The sequence below is a fragment of the Cydia strobilella genome, chromosome Z (genome assembly GCF_947568885.1).
Source record: "Cydia strobilella chromosome Z, ilCydStro3.1, whole genome shotgun sequence".
NCBI classification, from domain to species: domain Eukaryota; kingdom Metazoa; phylum Arthropoda; class Insecta; order Lepidoptera; family Tortricidae; genus Cydia; species Cydia strobilella.
In genome coordinates, this window is record NC_086068.1 from 36,067,906 (window position 1) to 36,073,950 (window position 6,045).

The 6,045-nt window shown below is 42.8% G+C and overlaps 1 pseudogene; it reads left to right on the plus strand.

The window, feature by feature from the left end:
• Positions 1-550: 550 nt before the first annotated feature.
• On the plus strand, positions 551-5,796 carry LOC134754796 (uncharacterized; annotated as a pseudogene).
• Positions 5,797-6,045: the final 249 nt, after the last annotated feature.

A 6,045-nucleotide genomic window follows, 5' to 3' on the forward strand; every position in this document is an offset into this window, starting at 1 on the left:
TTATATGAGAGTTATTATCATGATGATTACAATTGACTTTTTTGTTTAATATTAGCATTGCATTGCATTGTAGTTAGTTAAGAACAGTCGTTCTTGGCGGGCGGCATGTTCAGATTAAAAAGAAAAAGGAATTGTGTCAACGTCACTCACATCTGTCAAGGGAATTAAATCAGTCGCCTTTTTACATAATTTCGGACTATTATTTAAAATTGCATAAATTACACGAGAAAAACCCCACAATTTATTTAAAATCTTTGGTATCATTACAGGTTTGTATCACGACTTACCTAAATATTTTACCAGTTTGGAACAAAATTAACGTTATTTATTATAACCATGAAACTTTGTAAGAATCTGAACGGTCAGAGGGCAGTGGTTAGTGCTGCTGTCAACTGTCATCCGCACGGATACTCGGATAGCTATTTTATCAATGCAAAGTATCTAAACAACAAAGCGGTGGAAATTTGAGTGAAATAGAGAAAATATAGTTGTTATAGAGAAAGAGTGATATAAGTATTTATTAAAGAAAACGACGCCACCGACCGACACGATGAAGGACAGCGGGTTTGTCAAAGCTCAAATAAAGCGCAATCGGACAATCTACCACATATAGACGCTTTCATGATGTCTGCATATTTCGCCAACAATAAAAATTTCGTTTCCGCTGAGATAAAAGGAACGAAAGCTGCAAGGTAAATATAACATAATAATATAATGAATTCTACTGTGTGTGTATGTGTAAAGCTTAAAGTGACAGCAAATGCATAGTTACCATAATAACCTATAAACCAGTCGACATCATGGTTGCGCTTTGCTCCTTATTCTACAATAATAAGGTGTTCAAATGTGTCGGCTTTGTTGTAAACAATAAATAAAGCCATACAGAAAAAATTTAACTACAATTAACTAAACTAAAACTACTATAAAACTAAAAATCTAAATCTAAAATGGGCCCCCGTGGCATGGTGCCGAGGATGCTGGCAGCATTTCCTCGCTGGATCGCTATGCTAAAGCGTTGGGCGAGGAAGCTGCCAGCTCTCTTATCTCCGGTCCCATCCACCAGCCGTTTCGCCAATTGCCGGTATAGGCCCTGTGCTGCGGGGCCCCACGGACCAAGAGTCTCGACTCCAAATGCAACAAAGTTGTAGTTGGTCTCGAGACTCCCGTATTTGAGCTTTTTGAGGGCCTCGGCCGCCTCCGCTGCCGCGCCGGCTTTGTGTGTAGTACCGTGGAGGTGGGACGGCGCTAGCGTGTCAACTCAAGTTGCGTCCCACACGAGCACACGTCCCATCCTCCACGGGATCAAAGATATCCCGTCGGGTCTCTTGCCATCGTCTCTGGCTATACCGGCAGGCTCCAGTACAGCTGGAACGTTGACGGTGGCAAGTGACCGACGGATTATGTCGTTAAGTGCAGCGTGGCGCGAAAGGCGACCCGCGCTACGTTGGCAAGCAAGCCCGTGGCGCCCCAGCTGGTCCACCTCAATGCCACAGGAGCATTTGTGCGGTGCGCAGATTTGGGCCCCTAAGCGTAGCCCCATTGCCAATCGGAGTGTTTCGGAGTCTAGGTGGGTACCAATATTGGGTGACGGGTAGGCGTTCAGCCAGTGGCCAGCCTCTCTGCAGCCGACAGCCAACAGCCGGGCTCGTTCTATACCTGCGCTGCTGTTTAGGAGGGAGGTATAAGTTAAATTGTTTAAAACATCGTCCCACCCCCTTTGTGAACATGGGTTGTGTGGTATGTTTTGCCCCGGGCAGGTAGGAAGCCAGGCATTTCTAGCGTCATCCAAGCCTGTTATCTCGTAGTTTGTGGGCGAAGCCCTTATGATTTTACCTACGAGGCTAGCAGAGCTGTGGACAGACGATAGAAATGCGGGCAGTGAAACACTCGAAATTTTGCGCACTCCGAGCCCACCGTACCGGACGGGCAGGGATGCTTGGAGCCAGGATTGTTCGGTGAGCTTTAAATTTAGTATAATTTCCAGGTGTGTTTGAACTAAGGAGTCGATAGGCGTCAGCAAATTTTGATGTTTCCAGAAGGGACTGCACCGAAGCATGTATGTTAATTTTGGCACGAAAAGACAGAATTTAAGGATAAAAAAGGCCGAATGGGGGCTAATTTCTAGTAGACGATCGGCGCAATTTTGTAATTTAACTATTATATTGTTAATAAAGTCAGGAAAATAATCGTCAAAAATTGGTGTCCCTAGAAGGCTAAGGGTCTCTTTTGTAACTGGTTTTATATTTGGTGCTATGAGATTAAATTTATTGGTAATATCCAAGTGGTTAATGGATGTATCGTGAATATAAAGTTCACATTTGTTATAATTTAGATCTAGACCAATGGATTCAAATTTCGTTTTGAGGGTCGAAAGGTCAGAAAGTACAGTGTCTATGTTTCCTCCTAGGGTGCCGTCGTCCAAATACCGAACGTTAAATTTTGATCGTAAATTTTGTATGATAGGGTTTATTGCTAGGCTGAAAATAGCTGGCCCGAGGGGATCACCCTGCTGGCAACCAACTTCTGACGAGAGTTCATGGTGACGGTACATTAATTTGGAGGGTCTGCGTAGCAATGGAGTAAGTAATTGTAAAGTTCCGGAATATTATTTCGAATTTCAGCCAGCAGGGTATCTCTGTTTACGGAATTGAAAGCGTTTTTTAAATCGATTTTTATAAGAACTTGGCAATCGTCATTGCTGAGGAAGGTGCGAAGTGCATGAACTGCTGCTTCGCACCCCCCTCTTGTCCCGAACCCTAATTGTATTGGTTCGAATTTACGCTGTAATTTAGAAATGATATGGCGAACTGCTATTTTAGACGCCAGGCGTCTTAAGGTCGTGCCGACTGCAATCGGTCTCACGCCACCGTCTTTTTTAGTAAGAGCGATTAAATTAGCTCCATAAAGGATGGGGAGTATGGGGAGTTACTTAGAGAAGTGACCAATTTAATACCTGCATCACCGACACCACGTGCTGTTAGATCTTTCAGGTGTTGAGGGGAAATGCCATCTAGACCGGCCGCGGAGCCAGTTTTGAAACCAGCAATGGCATCGGTGATGTGCTTGTTTTCAATATGGAGGCAGTCCTGAGTGGTAGTTGGCGGGTCTAAGAAAAAAGGTATGGAGGGGGCGGGGGGATGTTTGGAGTGTCAGGAGATAAGTGTGTCGCTGCAGAACAAAATACGGGCAGCGCCTTTTAGATCTCCATCACTAATTTTGCCTTCAACAGTTTTACACAAATTAAATGGTATCGGTTTGTCGGTGCTATTGCTAATCCGTTTTACGATGGGACAGTGAATTTTAAGGTTGCTTAGGTCGAGGTGCAAGTTATTTGGAGGTAAAGGGGTATTAACGGGGTGCGGGGGTGATGTGGAAGTTGGGCCAGTAATAGAAGTGGTATTCTGTTATAAAACAACTGTGTTTTTTCGAATGGTGTATGTTAAGACCGCGGGAACTTTCAAAACTTTTCGTACAAATGGGGCACTGGTGAACGGCTGATACGACGGGTTGGGACGCAGTAAGCATAAGTGCCAATTAAAAGGGGTCTAAGTAAATACTAACTTAAAAATATAAGAATATGAATCACAACTTAATATCTAAATAAATATTAAAACAAAAGTAAGTAACCAGCACTTCAGAAAGTCATAAATGGCACGGCAGCAGAGAGGGCGCAGTCCTAGATCGCTGGTGTGAAGAAATGTTTGTAGACTTGCCGACAAGGGGGTCGCCGCCGGCACCGGCGACCACGTGTAAGGGCGCGTTGCAGGCTGACACGTAAAGGTACTACCACTCAAAGATAATTTTACTTCGTTTGACACACAACTTACAACACAATATAATAGGGATATAAAAATGTTACATAAATAAGGTAATACGATGATCCTGGTGCGATCCTCTGGTCACCGTAAGGCCTCGGCGGCGTAATACTTATGTATTGCAAGTCGCGGGTTTCCTTGAGGCCGGTTCTGTCAGGCCTATTATGTACCTAATATGTACATATCTTAGTAAGACGGCGATTGTAATTTTACACAAAACACTGGAAGAACTATCACTTCACGCAATCAGCACAACAAGACGGTTTATAATTGGTTTGGTAAATATATTTCTTGTTTGTAAACATTTTTGCATGACAAATATCTGTCAAAGCGTTACTAAATCTTGCGGGGCAGTATTTTGGGTGCTCGGGCCGCGGTTCCAGCACGGAGGTATGGCTGCGCGTTGTCTTCAGAGATGTAAAATTGGTAAAGCAGGGTATTACGTGGAAAATGTTCAAAAATAATATTTTCTTGAATAAAAAAATCCCTACGGACCGTGTTTGTCCGTTGCTAGGTGATCGGCCGTTTTGTTGTTCTATAAACCTATAAACTGTGTATGTATATTTTGATTTGAAAACGCAAAGGACGAGTAACGTTTTGTGAGCATGTATGTATCAAACTCTATTTTTTGGCTCGGCCTACAGCCGTACCTGCTGGACAATTTATCGTTGTGTTATTTCTTTAGATTTGTTGCTAGTTTTAATGGTATTTAAGAATGTTTTTAATTCCTTGCTCGGCGTTTTAGACCTGAATGAGAATCATACGGGGATAAAGCTATTGGCTATGTTCAAGTACGACGGGATGGGGATATATGCACTGTAAAGGCCAAAATCACACCGGAGACGAATGTTCGCTTAAAATGTTATGATGTTACAGCAGTATGTAACGAAGCGGAGGAGGAAATTATAACTGTTGATTGTGCAAATTGTGCAGCACATTTAGGTAAGTTTTAATTTTGTAAACCTGCTAGTATGGAAGGTAGAGGTATCCATACCTGCTAGATTAGTATTAAGTCAATGTTCAGTAGAGCTGTGTGACAGTGCTGATGACAGATGAGAATGTCCTATAATATTTATTTATGGCACTTTGTCCAAGTCCGAGTTGATAATTAATACTTTTTCTGTGCAATCAACAATTTTTTTTCTTCTTTGTTATAGGAGGATAGCATTTTTAGCTTGGCTATACCGGCGCAGCGAAGATGCATCAACTACTAGCGTTGAATGTTATTGGAAGAAATCCAAATTGTCGTCAGTTGGAACTAACCTAAAATTTATTAAAACCAAGGATTTGTGCGGTACACCTAAGACAAAGCCTTCTCAACCAGATACCTCTAATTCCGTAAACTTTCTTTCAGTCGTACAAAATCAATGAAAATTAGTTGGCGACACAGAAAACCACTTGATGAAATTCTTTGCAGTCAAATAATGTAGAAAAATTGTCTATACACCATTTAATGATTTCGAGCCAATCCAAAAATCCGTCTGATTTTTTTTTTATTGTGGGGATATCATGACTATATAAACACACACATGCATGTCACGAAGCCGAGTTGGCTACGTTGGAGCAGAATAACTGCCCAATGTGGCATGAACTGTGATATGGTAGAATCACAGCCTCAAAAGCATATGAGGCTGCGCAATGCAATGTTCACATTGAACATCTCCTTTCCGGGCCTGTAGCGGAGATCAATGTTATAATGCTGCAATTTTTAAAGCATGCGCTGGAGGCGCGCCGGTGTTTCGTTAAGCGGTTTTTTCATGATAGCTTCCAGCGGCTTATGGTCACTATCCACAGTAATCACACTATGACCATAAATGTATTGATGAAATCGAGTGCACCCGAAAACCACCGCGAGCAGCTCTTTTTCGATTTGCGCCCAGCTCGTCTCCGCAAGCGTGAGCGTGCGCGCCGCCGCATAGGCGACGGGCCGCCCGCCCTGCATCAGACAAGCGCCCAGGCCACGCGAACTCGCATCTACTGATACACACACTGCGTCGTGCGGCGAATAGTATGCCAATACTGGACTACTACTTATTTTTGACTTTAATTCTTTGAACGCGTTGTCATGAATATGGAATATGGCCCATGGTGGGGTATCGCTATTTATCCGAGACGGGTTGCACTATAAAAAACGCAACGACCTGCATAGCCTATGCGTTTAATATCACATTGAATTTACGGCTATTGAAATTCCCCGTAATAAGTTGATTATTATTGTATTATATCGTAC